This window comes from Triticum urartu, chromosome 7A (assembly GCF_056163025.1).
Source record: "Triticum urartu cultivar PI428250 chromosome 7A, HENAU_Tu73, whole genome shotgun sequence".
NCBI classification, from domain to species: domain Eukaryota; kingdom Viridiplantae; phylum Streptophyta; class Magnoliopsida; order Poales; family Poaceae; genus Triticum; species Triticum urartu.
In genome coordinates this window covers 258806022-258828310 of record NC_141879.1, presented here as the reverse complement: position 1 = coordinate 258828310, position 22289 = coordinate 258806022, and the positions used below count along the sequence as shown (strand labels likewise).

Genomic DNA, 22289 nt, shown 5'->3' with positions numbered 1-22289 from the left:
TTATAATAAATCATAGGTGCAGCCCCTGGTTCGAACCAGGGGGCTGTCAACGTCTGATCAGGAAGTGCTGATCTTTCGCATAATGCGGAAAAAATCTCCAACGATTTGTGACCCTCGAATAGCTGACCGGCTCTCGCTGTATCATGACAGTCAGTTTTCGGCTTTCTCTACTGAGGTGCTCATCTGGTCAAGGCCAGGGCAAAATCGCAGTAATTCTCCCTTTACTACCCTAGCCGATTTAGCGGGACGTAGGGTAGAAAGCACAGGAGCCGGGCAACCCAACTATTGACCAAAGACATGATTCGGAGCTAATGCATATAATGCTAAATTCGGGGTGCCGAACTTATCTTTAGGGATTGTTCAGGCTTTGTTGCCATATCATGGGGCGATGGGGAGCCCCTGGCAAATATGACACGTACCAGAGTGTACGACTACTAGGAAATAAGAAATATAAAGGAAAATAGAAGGAGAACAGAGATAGGTTCCGGAGCCCTTGAACTTGGCTCATGAACTGTTTCCAGTATAGTTGGGTTTATGCGTCCAAGCACATTGGTACAAGATAATGCAAAAAGCAACCGGCTATTTGACATGCCATACCCAAAGGCGGATTGCACGTGGGTCCTGAAAACTGTTAGCCTCTAGGGCTTCCCATGTACGCCTGTGCTCCGTGTCAATCCGGTGTGTTTGTCCTTTGACGGGGTCATTAATCAGGCCGTCGAAGGAGACCCCCATAGGAGAAACCTGAAACAAGGAAAATTAGATAGTAAAGTTATATGTGTGTCCGGGATCGGTCTGGCCGAACCGTGGATCCGGGATAGCTTGTGCCTCCGTCGATGCCCATGGAATTATGAGTGCGTAGTTATGGACGCGTGGTATGAATGCCACTACCTCATCGGGATTGGAACGAAGGTCGAATTGCTAATCGATCTCTTGACGAGCCGCGCTGTCCTGTTGCAGTGTGGTCCGGACCCTCTTAATGATGTCCAGGGGCTCGGCAGCCAGATTATGCTACTTCTTGAGAAGGCCGCTTTGTACCTCTGCTGCTAGGGCGGCGGTGTGCTCCTCTATCTGGAGGGAGCGTTCTGTGTTTCCATTGACTGTTATGACGCCGCACGGACCGGACATCTTCAGCTTGAGATAGGCATAGTGTGGTACCGCGTTGAATCTAGCAAATGCAGTTTGTCCGCGTAATGCGTGGTAGCCACTGCGGAAGGGGACGATATCGAAGATTAACTCTTCGCTTTCGAAGTTGTTCGGGGAACCGAATACCACCTCCAGCGTGATTGAGCCCGTGCAGCGGGCCTCAACGCCTGGTATGACTCCTTTAAAGGTAGTTTTTGTGGGTTTGATTCGTGAGGGATTAATGCCCATCTTCCGCACTGTATCCTGATAGAGCAGGTTGAGGCTGCTACCGCCGTCCATTAGGACTCGTGTTAGGTGAAATCGGTCGATGATTGGGTCGAGGACCAGTGCGGCTGAGCCGTCTTGCCAGATACTAGTTGGATGATCTCGACGATCGAAGGTGAACGGGAATGATGACCACAGATTGAATTTTGGGGTGACTGGCTCTACTGCGTAGACGTCCCTAAGTGCTCTCTTACGCTCCCTTTTGGGGATGTGTGTAGCATATATCATGTTCACCGTTTTGACTTGAGGGGGGAATTTCTTCTGCCCTCCGGTGTTCGGCTGCCGGGGCTCTTCGTCCTCGTCCTAACTTTGTGATCCTTTTTCTTTGTTTTCGGCATTTAACTTGCCAGCCTGTTTGAAAACCCAATAGTCTCTATTGGTGTGATTGGCTTGTTTGTTTGGGGTACCATGTAGTTGGCACGGACAATCGAGTATGCGATCCAGGCTGGATGGACCCTCGCTGTTCCGTTTGTAGGGCTTCTTTCGCTCTCCGGACTTGGAGCTGCTGAATACGGCGTTAACAGTGGTGTCATTGGTGTTGTCGCCATTGCTTTGCCGTTTGTGTCTGTTGCGCTGGATCCTTCCGGAGCTGTTCTTGGCCTCAGAGGGGCCTGTCTCACTCGCTATGTTTTTGCTACGAGCCAGCCGGCTATCCTCTCCCACGCAAAAGCGGGTCATGAGTGTCGTAAGGGTTACCATGGACTTCGGTTTCTCTTGGCCGAGGTGGCCTGCTAACCATTCATCACGGATGCTGTGTTTGAAGGCCGCTAGGGCTTCAGCATCCGGACAGTCAACGATCTGGTTCTTTTTGGTTAGGAACCTAGTCCAGAATTTTCTAGCCAATTCTCCAGGTTGTTGAACTATGTGGCTTAAATCATCGGCATCGGGTGGCCGGACATATGTACCTTGGAAGTTGTCAAGAAAGGCTTCTTCCAGATCCTCCAAGCTGCCGATGGAATTCTCGGGCAGTCTATTCAGCCAATGTCTAGCTGGCCCTTTGTGTTTCAGTGGGTGGTATTTGATGGCGTGGAGGTCGTCTCCCCGGGCCATGTGAATGTGGAGAATAAAGTCCTCAATCCACATTGCGGGGTCGGTTGTTCCGTCGTATGATTCAATATTGCCGGGCTTGTATCCCTTGGGGAATTCATGATCCAGCACCTCGTTTGTGAAGCAAAGAGGGTGTGTGGCGCCTCTATATCGGGCTGCATCATGGTGCTCCTCCGATGGAGTGCGTCTGCGGTTATCGGCCCGGGTGTGACTAGGTTTGTCACGCCCGAATAGGTAGTCGTCATCCCGAGTTGGGAAGCGTCCTCACGATCCGTAGATTGATCTGGTGTGTTCTGCTCTATTGTCCAGCTCTTACCGAAGGTCGTATGTAAGGTCCCGAGCTATTCTGTCCCTGTTTTTGCGAGGTGGTGGGGCGGGCTGTTATTCGGCCTGAGTTGCCGCTATATCCCGACCGTGGGGTGGTCGGTCCGCCGCACTATCTCGACCGCGTGGTGGTTGGTCCGCATTGCGTGAGGGAGGTATGGGATTTAGTGCCTCCTCATCGAACTGAGGTAACAGTCTATGCTTTGGGTAACTGTTGGCTGGGTGCTTGAGGTCGTATTCTTCAGCTACCAGGAGATCAGTCCACCTGTCGATGAGCAGGTCTTGATCGGCCTAAAGCTGCTTCTTCTTCTTCTTCAGGCTTCTTGCGGTGGCTATTAGCTGATGCTTGAAGCGCTCCTGCTCGAGGGGTGCCTCAGGTACGATGATGTCCTCATTGCCGAGGCTCTCATCATCCTCGGAGACTGGACGATAACTGTCATCGTCTGGGTAATTGGGCATGGTCTGATTATCAGGGTTATCTTGCCCGTTGTCTTGTTCCTCCTATTCGGATGTAGCCCCGACAGGGTCTTTGTTATTTACGGCATCGCCCGGAGTGCTATTCTCTCTGGTGCCAGTATTCCCGTCGTCTGAGCGACGAGGCTTAGAGCGACGTTTAGGGCACCGGCGTTTGGACTGTGTCTTGGGAGGTTTATTCGCAACTGGATCTCCTTTGTCATCGTCGCTAGCTCTTTTAGGTGTGTCAACCATGTACACATCGTATGAAGAGGTGGCCTTCCAACGTCCAGTAAATGGCGGGTTTTGGCCTTGCTCTTGGTCGGCATCGTCGTCCATACTGTCGATGTCTTCAGAGCCGTAATCAAGCACGTCGGTTAAATCATCGACAGTGGCTATGAAGTGGGTGGCGGGTGGGAAACAAAATTTCCCATCATCAGCCTCTGGCTCGAACCAAACATAGTTCGGCTGTGAGTCCTTCTCTAAGGACATGTACTTTAAAGAGTTTAGTACATCACCCAAGGGTGAATGCTGGAAGATGTCTACAGAGCTAAATTCAAAAATCGATAACCGATCCAGCTCGGTGTCCGCAGGCATACCCGATTTGGAACTCATAGCTGGAAACGAGTCTGGAGTTCCATTGACGTAGATATCGCGAGGTTCCATTGACGTACCCGATATCTAAGGCCGTTGCAGCTATGAGTGGCTTCGGATGGCACGGTTTGCTCCAGTTCTAAGGCCGTTGCAGCACCAGGGACCATCCGCTGGATGTGATCCAGTGACAGATTTAGGTCATGTTCATCGGAGCGAGGGGGAGCGATCACTGCGGTCTCAAATCCATTGAAGATTAAGTCTCCAACGGATATCTATGACGTAGTTCAGGCTTCCAAACCTGACCCGGTGGCCAGGGGCGTAGATATCGATCTGCTCTAGATGGCCAAGCGAGTTGGCCCGCAGTACGAAGCTGCCGAACACAAAAATCTGTCCGGGGAGGAAGGTTTCTCCTTGGACAGCGTCGCTGTAGATGATTGAAGGAGCCATCGAGCCTTTCATGGACGGCACATTGGAACTCTCAATGAAAGCACCAATGTCGGTGTCAAAACCGGCGGATCTCGGGTAGGGGGTCCCGAACTGTGCGTCTAAGATCGATGGTAACAGGAGACAGGGGACACAATGTTTACCCAGGTTCGGGCCCTCTCTATGGAGGTAATACCCTACGTCCTGCTTGATTGATATTGATGAATATGGGTGTTACAAGAGTTGATCTACCACGAGATCGTGATGGCTAAACCCTAAAAGCCTAGCCTATATGACTATGGTAATGAATGTGTCCTTTCCGGACTATCCCCCCAAGTTTATATAGACACCGAGGGGATCTAGGGTTTACATAGAGTTAGTTACATAAGAAGGAATCTTCATAGTCGGTCGCCAAGCTTGCCTTCCACGCCAAGGAGAGTCCAATCCGGACTCAGGTATAATCTTCGGCCTTCATGTCTTCACAGCCCATCAGTCCGGCCCATGGATAACAGGCTGGACACCCGAGGACCCCTTAGTCCAGGACTCCCTCACCAGCCATCACCGGCCAAACCGCCGCCCCCCGCAGCCCGCGGCCGGCGGTGCGCCGCCCCGCCCGCCCCGAAACCACTCCCATCCGCTGCCGCCCCGGTCATCCCTCTAGCCCCCCTGTGCTGAGCTTTTTCTCCAGCGATCCCGATGCCACCACCGGCGACCACTGCCCCCACCCTAAGATAGATAGTGGGTACCTCTCCGGCGAGCCCCCCTCCCTGCTATGGTTGTTTCTTCATTAACTCCGGCGGGCCCCCACCCCTTGAAAATTGACTGACCCAAAAGTCGATTCAGTCGACTGAAGTGTAGCCAAATCGGAGCAGCATCGCAAGCAAGAGCAAGAGAGAGAGCAACAACGCGAGCAAGAGAAATAGCAAGAGCAGACCAGGCAGGGGACCGAGAGAAAGAGTAGAGCAGCAGCGCAAGAGAGAGCTAAAGTAGCAGCAGCTCCTTCTGATGTGGACGTCGCCGCCGAGGGAGCGACGCCATGGAGGAAGTGGTCGGCGATGCCGCCATGGATGGAGATGCACCATGTCAGCTCGGGACCAAGTGCTGGAAGCACCGTGAGATCGAATGAAGAAGGAAATTCGGCGATTAGTGTACAACCTCTTTGGTGGTGCCGATTAGGCCTCAGCTTCATCCGAGGAAATGGTGATGATGAGGCTCTTCCGGTGGTGCAGATGAAGACGTCGGTGTGGGAATGGAGGTGGCGCGAAAGACGAGGGGAACATAGGGGCAGCTCCTTGGAGGTGGAGGACGGGGTGGCTGAACTGGCAGGACGACGGGATCGACGACGGATCCTCATCTGGTACGGTGGATGAGGGACGTCGAGATGTTGCTGTGGACGATGTTGTCGGGGAAGAGGCTCCAGCTGGGCAGCGGTGAGGTGGCAGACAAAGGAGGGTAGGGTTTCACGACTGGAGCGGAGAGGTTATGGCGGCCTAGGATTTCGAATGGCGAAAAGGAGGCGATGGGAGGGGGAACCATGGCTTAGGGACACGCTTGTCCGAAATGTGGGGTAAGATACGAAAGTTCCCCCACCGGTTTGAGCTAGGCGGTTCTTTCGGTTCAGGGGTATCACGGGCATTTCACGTGTCGGGATTTCGCAGGAGGTGGGAGTTTTCGTGCGCATTGTAATTTTGGGATAGCAAGGTGTGGGTTGAGATGGCGGGACTTTTCGGAGCACAATAAGACAAAGATATATCTTAAATATTTCGGGGTAACAAGGCGCGGGTTGAAGAGGCGGGAGTTTCGCAACATGATAGACAGAGATGCTAGCTTGAAATTTTGGCATAACAAGGCGCGGCTTGAAATTTCGGGAGAACAAGCTTAACGTGTACCCAAAAAAACAATTCTCACCTCATCCCTAGAGAGAGCCATGTCCCGTTTTACTATATTACTAGAAATGCATTCAAATACAACAACAAAAACTAAAAGAATCGGGACAACAAACATACGTGTATAGTACCAAAACAATTTGCACTTCCCTCAACAATAAAAAAACAATGTGTGTTGGCTAGCATATGGACTAATTAAATTTGAGTACATTTTCCCTGTTTGAATGGGACTGTACTCAGGTTAGTATACAACCATCTAAATATTATCTTCACAACACATGACATGAATATAGGAGAAGTAAATTCCTATATAAATACGAACTACATGTACATACGATCTCAAATTCAAATATATGTATCCATTTTATGTTGAATTCAAATCATAGTACATGTATGCTCTAGCTAGATGTTTGGAATCTAAACCATGTATGATACTACGTACAATGTGTTTAACACCCACAACACACACACAAACACCATTTAGAGTGGTAAGGTACACGTGCATTGCACGCATGAGATTTGGCAACCAAATTATGAATAAATACCACATTATAGCATGTAAGCTTTGAGTCATATGTGCATGATGTAGATGTTAGTTTAATTCTTATAGTTCATTTCATTCAAAATCATCTAGTTTTTATAAGAAAGCTAATCTATTTTAAGATTCATGGAATTGTGCGTTGTAAAGTATAAAGTAAAAACAAATAAAGGCAAATCATGTAGAAAAACATCTGGGAAATTCTGATATGGAAGATTCTAGAACAAATAATAAGTGCTTGTATTTTGAGGTTTGTGCATTATGCTTAAGTTCAACCATGGAGTCTTCTAGATTGTACATGTGGCAAAATCTGGTGGAATCTAGATGATATCCAACGGCCAGTAGTGCTCAAATTTGTCATCTCTGCACCATTGTATTGGCTTCATCCAACGACCATCTTTCAATGTTAAAGTTATCCTCACACTATATAAAAAAATAAAATATAGGGGTATAGATACAGATATGTGATGCGAAAGCCAACCATCATCTCCAGTTAGAATAGCATGTCCATGCACGGATGCAATGTGGCCAAACGATGTCTACCATCGGTATCTCAAATTCAAATCAGTCTAACCTTGTTCAATGTGTATACAGTACAACATGCTCGTTTCCAAACCACACCACACATATCTCAGTTATATTCATGCATGCATGGGTTTCAAACATCATGATCTCTTATTCAAATATTTGAATTCAACTTTACCTTGATTATGACCTCACCTAGTCTTTTACACCCACACAGTCGTCTTGTCTTTATAATTGTACTACTAACTTTCTCCCGTGCATGCATGCACACACACTACCAGTCGACATTATCCATCGCACACATGCAATCTTTTTCTTCAGGTCGATCTCCCATGCATGCACACACACACCTCCCCCTCTCCATCATATCGGGCATTCTTTATCTCTCACGTGCATGTGCAACGATCGATGTTCCTCTAAATGGTTTAAGTTGATGAATTGGCCCTCCTCGTAAAGGATTAGCAATGCTTGGCCCCCTAGCTCATTTATTTTTCATGACTCCGCCACTGTGCGCAACAGCGCGCGTTCTCGCCCCCTCTATTTACATATTGATCTCGCACATGTGCACTCCTTCGTAGTCTCCCTCCACTTGGACCCTCGCACAATCTTCTAGCCCCCCACCGGATTTTGCCACATGTACAATCTAGCAGACTCCATGGTTGAACTTAAGCATAATGCACAAACCTCAAAACACAAGTGCTTCTCCTTTGTTCTAGAATCTTCCGTATCATAACTGCCCAAACTTATTTTCTAGTTGAATTGTCATCATTTGTTTTTTACTTTATGCTTTACAACGCACAATTCCATGAATCATAAAATAGATTAAGGGCTTCTTTGATTCAAAGGATTCTCAAAGGAATTTTGGAGGATTCTAATCCTTAGGAATTTTTTCTATCTTGGTTGTTTGATTCGAAGGATTGTAAACCATAGGAATTTTTCCATATGATTCATTTGCACTAGTTTTCATAGGAAACATCCCATCCACTCAAGCTTGTTTGAAAGAATCCTGCATTTTTTCTATGCACAATCAAACACTCGTACAATCCTATAGGATTCAAGACGACATTCCACTCTAATCCCATGTTTTTCCTATTCCCGCATTTTGAAAATCCTACGAATCAAAGAGGCCCTCGCTTTTTTTATAAAAACTAATTGATTTTGGATGAGTTGAACTATAAGAATTTAACGAACATCTACATCAGGCATATATGACTCAAAGCTTACATGCTATAGTGTGGTATTTATTCATAATTTGGTTGCCAAATCTGATGCGTGCAATGCATGTGTACCTTACTAGTACTTTGAGTATGTGCAAAACACGTAAATTAGAATTCCAATGGCACGCTACACAGTGTCTCTCTTATAGTTCATGAAGCCACGTGGCACATGTGGAGGCGTTGTGGCGACCTCCTTGTGTGGATTGATCACAGTGACATGTTGCCCATGTGATACTTTGACGCGTCTAAAGTTCTTCACTTCATTGATGATCTATTAATACAGTGCATGCAAATTGAGTGAACGTGAGGGAGGAAGAAAGACATTACAACTCCACTGTGTGCATGCGAGTAGTTAAATCATGGGTTGCTCCTTCCATTGGTATCCTTCGTATTTTGTGCCAATTTTTGACCATATTTTTAAGTAACATAATATTTATGCATGCCATAAAAAGTGGCACAGAAAAGGGGGCCAATAAACCAGGACGTAGGCAGCATGATCAATTTTTGCCAGGGCTACTGTTGGTGGCCATTGTATTTAAATATGGACGGAATGGAGTAGTACTATATTTATCTTAGCCTCGTAGGGCTCTGCCAGCGCCTAGGCTCGCCTCGCCCACCGGATCCCGGCATGGAGGATCCTGCCATGGATAATCCCTTAGATCTCAGGATCCCGCGGGTTGCCCTCTCGCTGCGGCCCATAACACTGCTGCCTTTGAGCGAAACGCACATGTGTTTTAGAGGGGATCCATTGCTCTGCATTTCAGGTGGTGGGCAGCAAGGGCAAATCGAATCGAGGAAGCGTCGCATCGATTGGAGAGAAGTTCCAAGGAGCTGCGCCTGGTGCAGCACAAGGCGAAGGCGCAAGTCGATCTCAGGGGAGAGAAGCTGAGGGATGTCGGCATCTGGCAGCGTCACGTTGATTTTGAGCTAGGGCTAATGGCAGAGATCATATTCACGGAGTCGACTGTGGAGGAAATAATGTGCATGCCCGCGCAATGGCATGACCAGTCGGTGGAACTGTTCAAATGGGCGGTAGGAGAAGCAAAATCCGGGACTAGTTGCGGCGGCACCGCTGGGCATGCCTCGTCGGTTGCTGCCGCAGTGAACTTGCAACGCCATGTCGGTTTGCAACCTTGACAATCACTCCATCTATATGTATTGTATTCCTGTGAAAATACTTGGTCATTTGGAAAAAGAAGGTAATTGATTTATCACTAGTTTTAGAATGCTCGGTCTTGACAATCAACCGAACCCACAACCAGAACTCTCCATCGCGTAATACATTACGGTCGGTTGCACCAACGAATGGTCAGTCGAACCCGCGTATCGCCGAAGGGACACACATCGGCTTGGTCTGACATGTACAACCAGTTACATCACTGACTTGTGCGACCGCATTTGAGCAGTGTAGTACTCCCTCTATCTTGGTTTACAAGTCTTGCACGTGTACATAGGTCATTAATTTGAGCAACTTAATAACAGGCATACATTACAAAAAAATCATTACAAACCTGAAATATTTAGAGTATTTTTTGTGTTAAACAATTTATTTTATATAAGTTACATTGACGACCTAGATACACGTGCAAGCCTTGTAAACTGGAGATGGAGGGAGTACTTGAAATTTATGTTCCACTAAACTCATCGGGAGCCGTTTTGGGCCTCGAAACCAAAACCATCAATTAATCTTTAGCTTGTTCCCATCACATCCCAAAAGTGCATACAAATGCTCCCACCTTGTTTCTTGTTTCTTAACATATCAACCGATAAGAGATGTGGGGCGTGCATGTTTTCAATGACTCAAGACTACCAAACACGACATGAAGTGGTTAGTTCATTGCATGCAATGCTATTAATTAGTGAATAAACATTAAGTTCTCTCGTTCTCCCCTCCTTGGTCACGGTGCACAACCTAAGCTGACTTATTCACCTAGATGGAGGGAGTAGTATAATTAAGTGCAAACCTGCTCACACCTAGTACGTGTCAAACCTGAACGTGTTCCCACTGTGCATGTTTTAGTACTAGTGCTAGTACTACATTATAAAAAGGGGAACTAGTACCACTACAAAAAAATACACTTCCGTGATGATACGTGTTTGTCACAGTAGGTCGCATTTTCTGTCATGCATGTACATCCATGACGATTTTATGACAGAATCAAGATAGTCATACATGTGCTGTCGTAGAAGTGTTCCATGACATTACCAAAATTATCATCACGGAAGTGTCCACTTCCATGATGATAAATCGGGCATCACAGAAGTGCTTTCTTCAAGGGTGACCAACACGTGGCATCCACCATAATGGAACACCGTTAAGCTATCGGGTCGGGTTTTGGATTCGATAACCCGTTAACAGCCCTGACCAATGGGGATTTTCCACGTGTAAAATCATCATTGGCTGGAGGAAACACGTGTCGGCTCATCATTGGAACAGATGTCATCTACTCATTGGACAGAAGGCGCCTATGATACATCAACATGTGGCACGGCCCAACAGAGGCCCATTCCTGTGAAAAGGCCGGCCCGTCTGACTTGGTCAAAAGGTGGCAGGCCGGCCCATGTAAAGCCTACTAATGGCATGTTCGCATATAGACCATTTACAGCCCGCTAAACCAAGGCCCGTTACGCCATATCCGAATTAGGCCCAGTAGCGTCATCTGGGCCACCCAATATGATTCCAGCCCGTTTTCACTTCTGGCCCATGTATGACCCATGACGTCTTTCGGCCCATATGAGGCCCTATGTAACTCTTGGCCTATTAATGGCCCGTGGTGAAACTAGCCCGTAATGAACAGTGTATCACTTTACACCCATTAACGGCCCATGGTGAAACTGGCCCGTAATGAACAGTGTATCAATTTATACCCATTAACGGCCCGTTATTCCGTTGGGCCGTTTCCAGCCCATGTTATCTTTCGGCCTTCTCAGAGCCCATTTATTCTTGGGCTGATTTCCAGCATTCGTTTACTTACGACCCGTTACTGTCATTTTCTGCTTGTGGGCCAAATTCAGCCCGTGGTTACAGTCGGCCCGTTTGTGGTCCGTTGATACGTTGGGCCGTTTTCATAGCGTCATCAAATATGGCCTGTTAACGATGGCCCATTATGGTCGGCCCATGAACGGATGATTCCAACTCTAGCCCGTTTACAGCCATAATGCGGTCTGTTTGGCCCATGTTTGGCCAATCAATCATATGGCTTGTATAAGGCCCATTGATGATACGGCCCGCAGAAGGCCCATTGTTTCTACGGCCCGTAGAAGGCCCATTGTTTCTACGGCCCGTAGAAGGCCCACTGTTTCTACGGCCAGTAGGAGGCCCAGTGTCACTACAGTAAATATTAGCCCATGGTTATTGTGGCCTAGTTTTAAAAAATAGGTTATTGCAGCCACTAGCTAACCGCAGAAAAAGAACTGCAATGACTACAAGCAAACAAATAAACAAGACAACAAGGAAATAAATAAGCAAGCAACTAACGCTAGGCTATCATGGCTATTACACATATTACATCCACTGGGCATCAAAGTTCGCCACCAGTGCAAATATAGGGAACAAAGCAGCATATCATATACACTAGTTGTCAAAGTTGGCGACCAGCGCAAACAAACACCGCAGCAAAAAAATCCAGAACTGAAACCACTTCAGAAGATCTCCAGAAACAATATCCTGGGTACCCATAATGCTAGCAAGATGCTTAGCAAGCTTATTAACTTTCTCTTGTTTGGCGCTTAAATCCTCCAGCGCTTGCTTTTGCACCAGAAAATATGCATCTGAATTGTGCAGGGACTTCCTCAGTCCTTCAGCTTCCTGTTGCAGCACATCTGATCGATGTCTTTCAACTTGAAGTTGAGACTCAAGAAGATGAACTGATTCAGGCAGCGAGTTCGAAGAGCTTGTGCCAGCAGTAGTGGCCAGTAACTCGAAGACTACATCAAGACATGACTTTTGGGTTCCCTCACTGTCGTCAAGATAGTTTTTATCAGCTTTCTTGGAGACCAACAGGGATGTCTCACTATATTGAACCTTATCTGCATTACTTCCTTTACCATTGGATAACGCAGTACTGTTCTCCAATATTTTGTCCACATTCTAAAAGATAAACAAGCAGACACATCACATGTTTACCATGTTGTATATGAAACTCATTTTGGTAAATGAGTTTAGTAGTAAAGTGGACAGGATAACAACATGAAACAAACATATATCTATGTACCATTGTCACTTTATGGTCTATATCATTCTAGTTTTTGTTGCCAAATCAAGATAGAGACACAGTTCAAATAATATTTGTTCAAGACAAAGCAGAATAGACAGAATATAAGTGTGGGTAACTATAGAGCAATAACAACACTTGTAATGTGCATGACATGAGAACATAACTGTTTATTCAATTGAAACTGAAATCAACATAGAGCAGGTTACAACAGCAAACCAGTTAAAGAAACAGGTTTAAAACATACCTGCTGCGCCATTGGAGTTTCAATTCCATCCTTCAAATTTCAAAATAGTTGGTATGAGTAAATACAGTAATGCAAGAGCAAAGGAGTATGAACCATAGCTACAGAACCTGACCTGAGAACAAATCTTCTTCTCCTTTAAGCATTGAGTTGGGATTCGGAGTGGTGATCCTCGTGCTTTGGGCACTACAACTCCCTTACTAACTGCTCGTGTTTGGGTGCTCTGTGGTGGAGACAGTGCTGTGTCAACTGGAACTGGGTTACTATCTGCCGGGGTTGGGGTTAGAAGGGGTGTAGCTGGTTCTCTGTCCAACTGGGTAGGGGTACAATCTGCGAGAGTCTGGGTTATGTGTGGTGGATCTGGTCCTTGGGCAAGTACAGCCGTGGTTCTATCTGCATCAACTGGTAGCACTATCTTTTCTGAAGACCATGTTGTTACTCCCTTAGATACTGCCATCACACTCTCCAATTCAAATGGCTGATAAACAAGAAAAGTAATTGAAAGTATAGACATTGTATGATAGACAGGTGCAATGGATAGTGGGGAATAAAAAGGGCATGAAATAATTCATATTTATGTTGTCTAACCAAACAGGATAGCATGACACAATTTCGCATATATGATGGCTAACTAAACATGATAGCATGCCACAATTTCACATTATGATGGCTAACTAAAAAAGATGGAAAGACATAGTTCAAAATATGATACTATGTAAATAGGATGACATGACATAACTATATAATGTGTTTATTAAATAGGTTGGCATGCCATAATTCACATACATTCACGGATATAATGCCATAATTCAAAATATGATGACTGTAAACACTAAACAGGATGAGATGATATAACTATATGATGTCTTTATGGGTTGCCATGCCATAATTCAGATAGATGATGTGTATGTACTATGTAAACATGATGGCATGATATAATTCAAATATATGATTATATAGTAAGCAAGTAAGCAGATGGCAATCCATATATGATGTAAAAACTAAGCAATGCAAGACAACATGCATGACATGGGTAATATAACCCTGCCAAGTTTGAGCATAGACCTCAGGGGGGAAATAGGACTGGTCATCAGTCTCTGAATCCTCCTTTGAGGAGCTCTCTGTAACCAGCAAGATGTCTGCTTCAACAGGTAGCATTGTCTGCTCTGAATACCTTGTTTTCACTCCAGATACTTCCATCACCGCTTCAAATGGCTGATGCACAGGAAGAGTAGTTGAATATACAAACATTGTTGACAAATGGAACACGTAATACAAAAAAATAAATAGCATGATATAATTCACATACACGATGATTGGCTAAACAGCATGGCATTCCATAATTCACATATATAATGCCTTTGCAACAAGATAGCATTATATAATTCACATATATAATGTCTTGCAATAAGATGGCAATGCATAATTCACATATATGGTAATTAGACACTGAACAGGTGGCATTCACACAAAGCATGTCTAAACTAATCAAATGACATAGCAATGCGAGACACCATACGCACGATATGAGCAACATAACCCTGCCAAGTTAGAGCATACACCTCGGGGGGGAATAGGACTGGTCATCTGTCTCTGAATCCTCCTCTGAGGATCTATCCGTAACCAGCGAGATATGTGCTTCGTCAGATAGCATAGTCTGCTCTAAAGAACTTGTTTTCACTCAAGAATTTTCCATCATCGTGTCAAATGGCTGATGCACATGAAGAGTAGTTGAATGTACTAACATTGTTGACAAATGTAATATGTAACGAAAAAAAGGATGGCCCGATATAATTTACATATAAGGTGACTGGCTAAGCAGGATGGCATTGCAAAATTCACATATATGATGCCTGGCTAAACAAGATGGCGTTGCATAATTCACATAAACAATGTATAAACTAAACAGATGGCATTCCCACAAAGGATGTCTAAACTAAGCAGATGACATATTTGATGTATAAAGTAAGCAATGCAAGACACCATATGCATGATATAACTGACATCATCATGCCAAGTTAGAGCGAAGACCTCAGGGGGTAAATAGGAGTTGTCTTCTCCTTCTGAATCCCCCTCAGAACAGATATCTTCCTCTCAATTACAATCTGAAATGCGTGGAGGGGGGCTGCCTTTGCGCCTACCATGGAGTGACGTCTGCATGAAATTTTATTGGCATGCAAGGCTCGTCTCTTTTGCTCTACATGTTCAGTTCCATTGTTTACAATAACGGTCATGCATAGGAATAAAACATAGTGAGATTATGTAAGGAGTGCATGCAGAAATCCAGAGTGATGGAAGCAACCTGTGGATAGACCCAAAACCAATAATAGCAGGCAGATAATGGCTTCAGTTAAAAAATATAGATAATGGCTTCTTTACTGTTTGTTTCCCACCCAACATGAAAATCATAGTAGACACCAGAGATTAACCAGATAATAGATAGATACTATTGATAGCGGCCCCGATATGTACCCCACAACCATTTAAAAACTCAAGTTTGACCATTAGTTTGGAGCTGACACAGAGTCTAATCGGTGAATAGGACGATAAAGTAGCATGTAATATTAAGCGATGCATAACGTAAGCAGACACGAAAGAGTGAGACCTCTCTTGCGGACCCGTGTAGTCCTCGAGGTCATCTGCTCGGTTGATGATGGTAATGCAGTTTTCATGGCTGCCAGCGGCGGGGAAGAAGATCTGAGGCGGCGAAAGACAGTCTGGAGGCCGGATCCCTACTGTGCTGGACCCTTCTGTCATTGGAGCAGCTGAGCTGGGGTGGACGACGGCGCAGCAGGAGCGGGACAAACCACGCAAGGTTTTCTTTGACAACTATCTGTAAAAGAAGTAATTCTGTAAGGGCTCGTTTGAATTGGAGGATTCCAACAATGCAGGGATAGGAAATAGACAGGACTATGATAGGAATGCACGCGCAAAACAGAGAATTTAAAAACACAGGATTTCTGCCAATCTGGGTGTTTGATTCACAACAATTGGAAGATCACAGGATGCGAAGAAGCATGGTGAGATTAAGTCAAACCACAAGAAAATGTACGGTTATAATGCTATTATGCTACTATCTCTTAGTCTTGTGCTTCATGAATATGAATTTGAAAAGGAGGACAAGTGAAAATTAAAATTCCTACATTTTTTCTTTCAAGGAGACACTAAAGGAACAAATCCGTGTGCTCAGTGGACAATATATATAACATGTAGAGTAAAAGAGAGATGCAACAAGTGTACAACCTATTTGGCGAAGCCATGTCGATCTCAGCGTGATTGGGTTGGCCGGTGAGGATGCTCCGGCTGACTTTGCTGTCGGAGGAGGGGAAGAAGATCTTAGGCGTCTGGAGATGGAGCCTGAGTTACTGCTCTGCTGCGATGGAGGGTTTCGTCGTTGGAGCAGCTCCGGTGAGTTGTACGACGCCGAGGCTGAAGAAGGACAAGAGAGACAATGAGCAACGTTAACCTGAGTGGAATTCTAATAGCATCTCCAATACATGAAGTAAAATACATAACCACAAAGTGCTAGAGGTAAAATACATCAGCCGCTCATCTCTGAACTTAACTGTCGAAACTAAACTTAACTGTCGAAACTGAACGCACTAGCAAGGTGAGGCTACACGTCGGTCGACTGACTTTTTCATCTCTGGTCAGTCGATTTTGCAGCCGTTGGATACGAAATCAAGGGCATGTGGTTCATCTTCAACCTCCACCCCCTGAGCCGCCAGCCACCACCGGCCAAACAGCAGCCCCCCGCCGCCCGCGGCCGGCGGTGCGCCGCCCCGCCCACCCCGAAAACACTCCCCACCGCCGGTCCGCCGCCGCCCCAGCCATCCCTCTAGGCCCCCCCGTGCCGAGCTTTTTCTCTGGCGATCCCCACGCCACCGCCCCGCCAACACCCCGCCACCGCCGGCGACCACCGCCCCCATCCTGAACCCTAACATAGATAGTGGGGTACCTCTTTGGCAAGCCCCCCCTCCCCGCTGCGGCTGGTTCTTCCTTCACCCCGGCGAGCCCCCCACCCCCTGAAAATTGACTGACCCAAAAGTCGATTCAGTCGACTAAAGCGTAGCTAAATCGGAGCAGCATCGCAAGCAAGAGCAAGAGCGAGAGCAGCAGCGCAAGCAAGAGCAATAACAAGAGCAAACCAGGCAGGGGACCGAGAGCAAGAGCAGAGCAGCAGTGTGAGCGAAAGCTAAAGCAGCAGCAGCTCCTACTGATGTGGATGTCGCCGCCGAGGGAGCAACGCCATGGAGGAAGTGGCCGGCGACGCCGCCATGGATGGAGCCGCGTCGTGTCGGCTCGGGACGAGCGCCGGCAGCGCCGTGAGATCGAATCAAGAAGAAAATGCGGCGATTAGTGTACAACCTCTTTGGTGGCGCCGATTAGGCCGCAGCTTTCATCCGAGGAAATGGTGATGATGATGCTCTTTCGGTGGTGCAGGTGAAGACGGCGGTGTGGGAATGGAGGTGGCGCGAAAGACGAGGGGAACGTCGGGGCAGCTCCTTGGAGGTGGAGGACGGGGTGGCTGAACCGGCGGGACGATGAGATCGACGACGGATCCTCATCCGGTACGATGGATGAGGGACGTCGAGGTGTTGCTGCGGGCGACGTCGTCGGGGAAGAGGCTCCGGCTGGGTGGCGGACGGAGCAGGGTGTGGGGTTTCGTCGCGGGTTTTCGCGGCCTCGGTGTACGAATGGGTGGGCAGATGGGATGGCAGTGGGGAACCATGGCTTAGAGATGCGCTTGTCCGAAATGTGGGGTAAGTTACGAAAGTACCCCCACTGATTTGAGGCGGTTCTTTCGGATCAGGGGTACCACGGGCATTTCACGTGTCGGGATTTCATTGGAGGTGGGAGTTTTCGCGCGCGTTGTTATTTCGGAATAGCAAGGCGTGGGTTGAGATGGAGGGAGTTGTCGGAGCAAAACGAGACAAAGATATATCTTAAATATTTCGGGCTAACAAGGCGCGGGTTGAAATTTCTGGACAAGCCTAACGTGTACTGCACCAAATCAATGCGCTTTACAAATGTCATCCAAAATTTTGAATTCATGTTATGTTCAATTAAAATATTTCTCTACGTGTATAATGCATGCAACCTACTACTCAAATGAACGTTTTAGTGCATTCCAAACGTATATACTACCGCTTCAATATGAACTAAATTAGAATTCGTTTCTCTATTTGAATAAGATCTATAGTAATGATTGTTGTGAAGTCAAAGCATTTGAATTCGTTTCTCTGTTTTAATAAGATCTACAATCATCATTATTGTCAAGTTAAACTATCGTTTGTGTATTATCTTCATAGCACACCACATGATTAGTCTCGAGTTACATATGAACTATGTGTACTATATGAACTCGAACTAGATTTTTTGAATCCACTTTATTTTGATTTCAAGTCACATTACATTTCTAGCTCTAGCTAGATCTTCATAATCTAAACCATGTCTCATCTATATCTATATACCTATACTAATTACAGACTCCCTAAAATTTCCCACGTTAATTAGATTATACGAGCCGTTCATCTGGTGGGACCGAGTTATTACGGTTTAGATTAACCCGGTAGAAATTCCAACGCTAATACAAGAAAACGAAAAAAATAAGAACCATTAATTTTTTTGGACCGTGTTTCTACCGTCCAGATCTAACCTACAATGGATATCTAATCTACAATCGATCAGGACTTGCAAACGTACAGTTGATGGACTAAGTTTCCCGGTAGCAATAAAATCCCAACTCTCTTTAAAAAACAAATCCCAACTACATTGGGCATACATGCGTTATCTTCATGGCAGCCTGGCAGGCTTCTCCTTTTCCTCACGTGTTGTCATCTCCCTCTCTTCGCTACTGGCACCGAGTTAGATCAGGCGGCAGATCAAATCTCCCGATTGGTTTGTATTGCACCAGCGCAAATAAGTTAGCGCAGGCTCGGCCTCAGCCCTCCGGTGCCATCAGCCCCTTCCTTTGCATGTTGTTTTTTTTCTGGTAAAGAGAGATTGACAATCAGATGAGGACTTGCTGTTTGCTGCCGCCAAGTTCTACCGCTGTGATCTTGGGTGGTCTAGGGATGATATTACAGCTGGACTGCTGCTAGACATGTTGTTTCGTGTACACACAACACCAACGTGGGATTATATGGACAGTCATCGGACACGTCGATTCAGTGCCCACTGCCACTGAAGGCTGCTGCAGGTCACCAAAGTTCTACTGCCACGAGCTCCACTTCTCAAAGGATGGTGTTGCCGCTGCAGTCGTGAACATTGCGTGTGCACACTGCTCCCTGTGTTCAAGCTGATTGTCTTCTGCTTGCTGCCGATACATGGGGATCTTCTGGCCTCCTGTCCTAGAAAGAGAGAGATCTGAATAGAGAGAAGGAAACGACCAGGGGTATCTCAGGACAACAAACTGCATAGATTGCTCAAAGGAGAATTTAATTGGAGCAGAGAAGGTAACACAACCAATTGAAGGAGATCAACACCTTTGTCCAAAATTTGTCAGGGCGCATATAAGTATTATTCCACATTGCAAAGGTAAACCCTAATAATGCATTAGTTGGAAATAAGATAGTTGCGTTGGAGAGATTCATGCTAAGTACTGATCTAGAGATTGGTTGTCTCACCCTCTAATACATGTAAACTGTGTGTTTAAACAGTTCCTAATCTCAAATTAAACCAATGGCTAAAATAGTCGGGTTCATAGGAAGCTTACTAGTGGTACAATGTTTTTACAGTTCTAATTTTGAGTTTGCAAACTATGCCCAAAAATTTGATGTTGGCGCTATAGTTTGTAGTAAGAACAAATTGCAGTTTAGCCTATTTTCCTTCGAATTGAAGGAACATTTACATTAAGTTAAAACTTGAAAAGGTGTACATATTTTCTCTAGATATCATGTGTTTTAGCATTTGCTATTTTTGGACAAAAAGTTTATAGCATACGAAGCAAATAGTATGAGGGCATGCTTAAAATTTGGTGTCGATGTGTAAGCAAAAAGTTAGTTTTAAAGTGTTCATCAAAGAACCAGTATGGGGTTGTAGTATATGAAAGGGAGGAGGCAGAGGCCAGGGATGCGCTCCTGAGGTCTACACGTTTTTCCGCGTACAAACTATTCATGCCGTGCTCGACGAGTACTACCAGTAGCGTGAACCTGCGGAGTTAGTAGGGGGTGAGGATGTCTGCAGCTTTTCACGGCAAGGAGCAACCTCCGTCCTGTATCTTCGGAAGCATCATCTGCACTATCAGCGAGAAGCTCCTATATAGTACGTGTTGGGGCAGGCCAACGGTGGCTGGCAGTTCATGGATAATGTGACTACGCCATTGTAAATCTCCTCTATATGTTATCATTTCAATTTCCTCTACTTGGTGCCTGCATGGATTCCTCCCATATCCAGGCTTACTGTACAAGTTACAACTCCATTTAGGTACTATACGAGTCCGGTGGATTTTGTTAGTTCTCTTTGCGCATGTTTTATTTTTGTAATAATGTATCATCTGGAGATCTATTAACATGTATATTCAGAAATGCCCACCACCGGAAATTGTGGTCCCAATTCAAGTGTATTAGCAAAAGACCAAAGTTCATATATCATGTAGTCCTTGAACTGTTCCTTCATCTTTCTATGTACTAATTATACTTTTTGACATAAATGTCAGAAAGTTATAAGAAACAAGTGCCCACATGTACATCTTTATCATTTGAGGTAAACCCACATGCACAACTAGATCATGTATATGGAAAACTAAAGATACGTATGGTTCATTTCATTGAAGACGGCCCACCAACATCAGTGGATGCAGAAGAATACGAGGAGTTAGGTGCGAATCGTGCGTCCGACAAATTCCATTCGCGAGTGCATAAAACTGATTCCATTGTGCATTTAGACCACTTACTGGATGACATAAAATATGCATGCAGGAATGCGTAAAACTGATTCCTTTGTGCATTTAGAAGACTTACCGGATGAGATTTTGATATTCAAGTTTCTGAGGTGACTAGAGGATAATGAACCAGGAACATATACATGATGGGTGTACAGTTGGTAGCCTTGCCACATTTTTTAGGCAAGTTGACACGTGATTTTTTTTAGATAAAACTGTTAAGCAAGAGGGCATGAATATTCTTCTATGCCGTGTACAAATTAGTTTCTTTAACCACTGATGTTCACAATAATCTATCTTAGTTGCATTTCCCATATCTAAGAAATACAAATTTGAACTAATATTTCCTGGTAGTGAATCGTGATTCTATGATGAGTCAGAGTAGAAATATTTCTAAATGTGGCGGATCGCTATTGCTTTCAAGAACTAGATTAGTATTATTTGTAGCTAATATTTGTAAGAGTATCCTCACAAAAAAAATTTGTAAGAGTATCCCAATTCCGTGTAATATTCAAAAAGTTATTCCCATAAAAGATATTTACTTTTTAGTCATGAAAATTTTCCCGCACCAAAGATTAGCATACATATGGAGTAAGTCTTACACACATCAAGTTAAAAATTAACTAACTGTTATATCTCGACCAATGTAAAATTAACTATATTAGCAAAGCTGGTCAGTCTGAACATAGGAGATCTTCACGATCTTGAATGGGGGGTTCAAACTGCTTCCTCCATTCCATAATGTAGCGCATTTTTTTTCAACAGTCAAATTTAACAAACTTTGACTAAGTTTATTGAGAAAATCATGCCATTCTACAATACCAAACATATAAAGTGTGAAAACATATTTAATGATTTATCTAATGATATGGATTTGGTATTCTTAATGTACATATTTTCCTTTGTAAACTTGTTGAAAGTTTAATAATATTTTCCTTTTAGACAGAATCCACATGCACTACATTGTGGAATTGGGCGAGTATGTTTTGTAACATCCATTAAAGTTGAGTATCATGCCCTCGCATGTTCAAAATTGTTTCTGGCATATGTTTGTCTTATAAGTTTTGTAGGTACACTCTTTCTGTAGTCCTTTCAATAAAATTGATAAGGGATAATTTATCCAATCAGTATCACAACTTACTCGATATCGGTCGACCTGTTTTTTCAAACTTATATGGCATCAACTTTTGACAACTACTTTACCGTGACAACTTACAAAATAAGTTGAACGAAACAATATTAACTAACTAGCCCGTGCAACTGCACGGGTTGACGACTAGTATGTATAATGTGTTTATCACATTATGTATGGTGCCCCGCCCCCTACGCCTATAAGTATTTAGATGTGAGTTGCAAACACCACACATTACCACAAATTCAAATAAAATGTGAGAATGTTCGATATATAGTATTGTTTAGATTGTTCGATATTTAGTTGTAAGGTGCAAACACCACACATTATCACAAATTCAAATAAAATGTGAGATTGTTTGATGTATAGTATGGTTTAGATTGTTCGGCATTTAGCTGTG

At 45.0% G+C, this 22289-nt stretch overlaps 1 pseudogene; it reads right to left on the bottom strand.

Annotated features, from left to right (window-relative positions):
• Positions 1-579: 579 nt before the first annotated feature.
• Positions 580-22289, bottom strand: part of LOC147959245 (uncharacterized) — a 113036-nt pseudogene continuing 91326 nt past the window's right edge.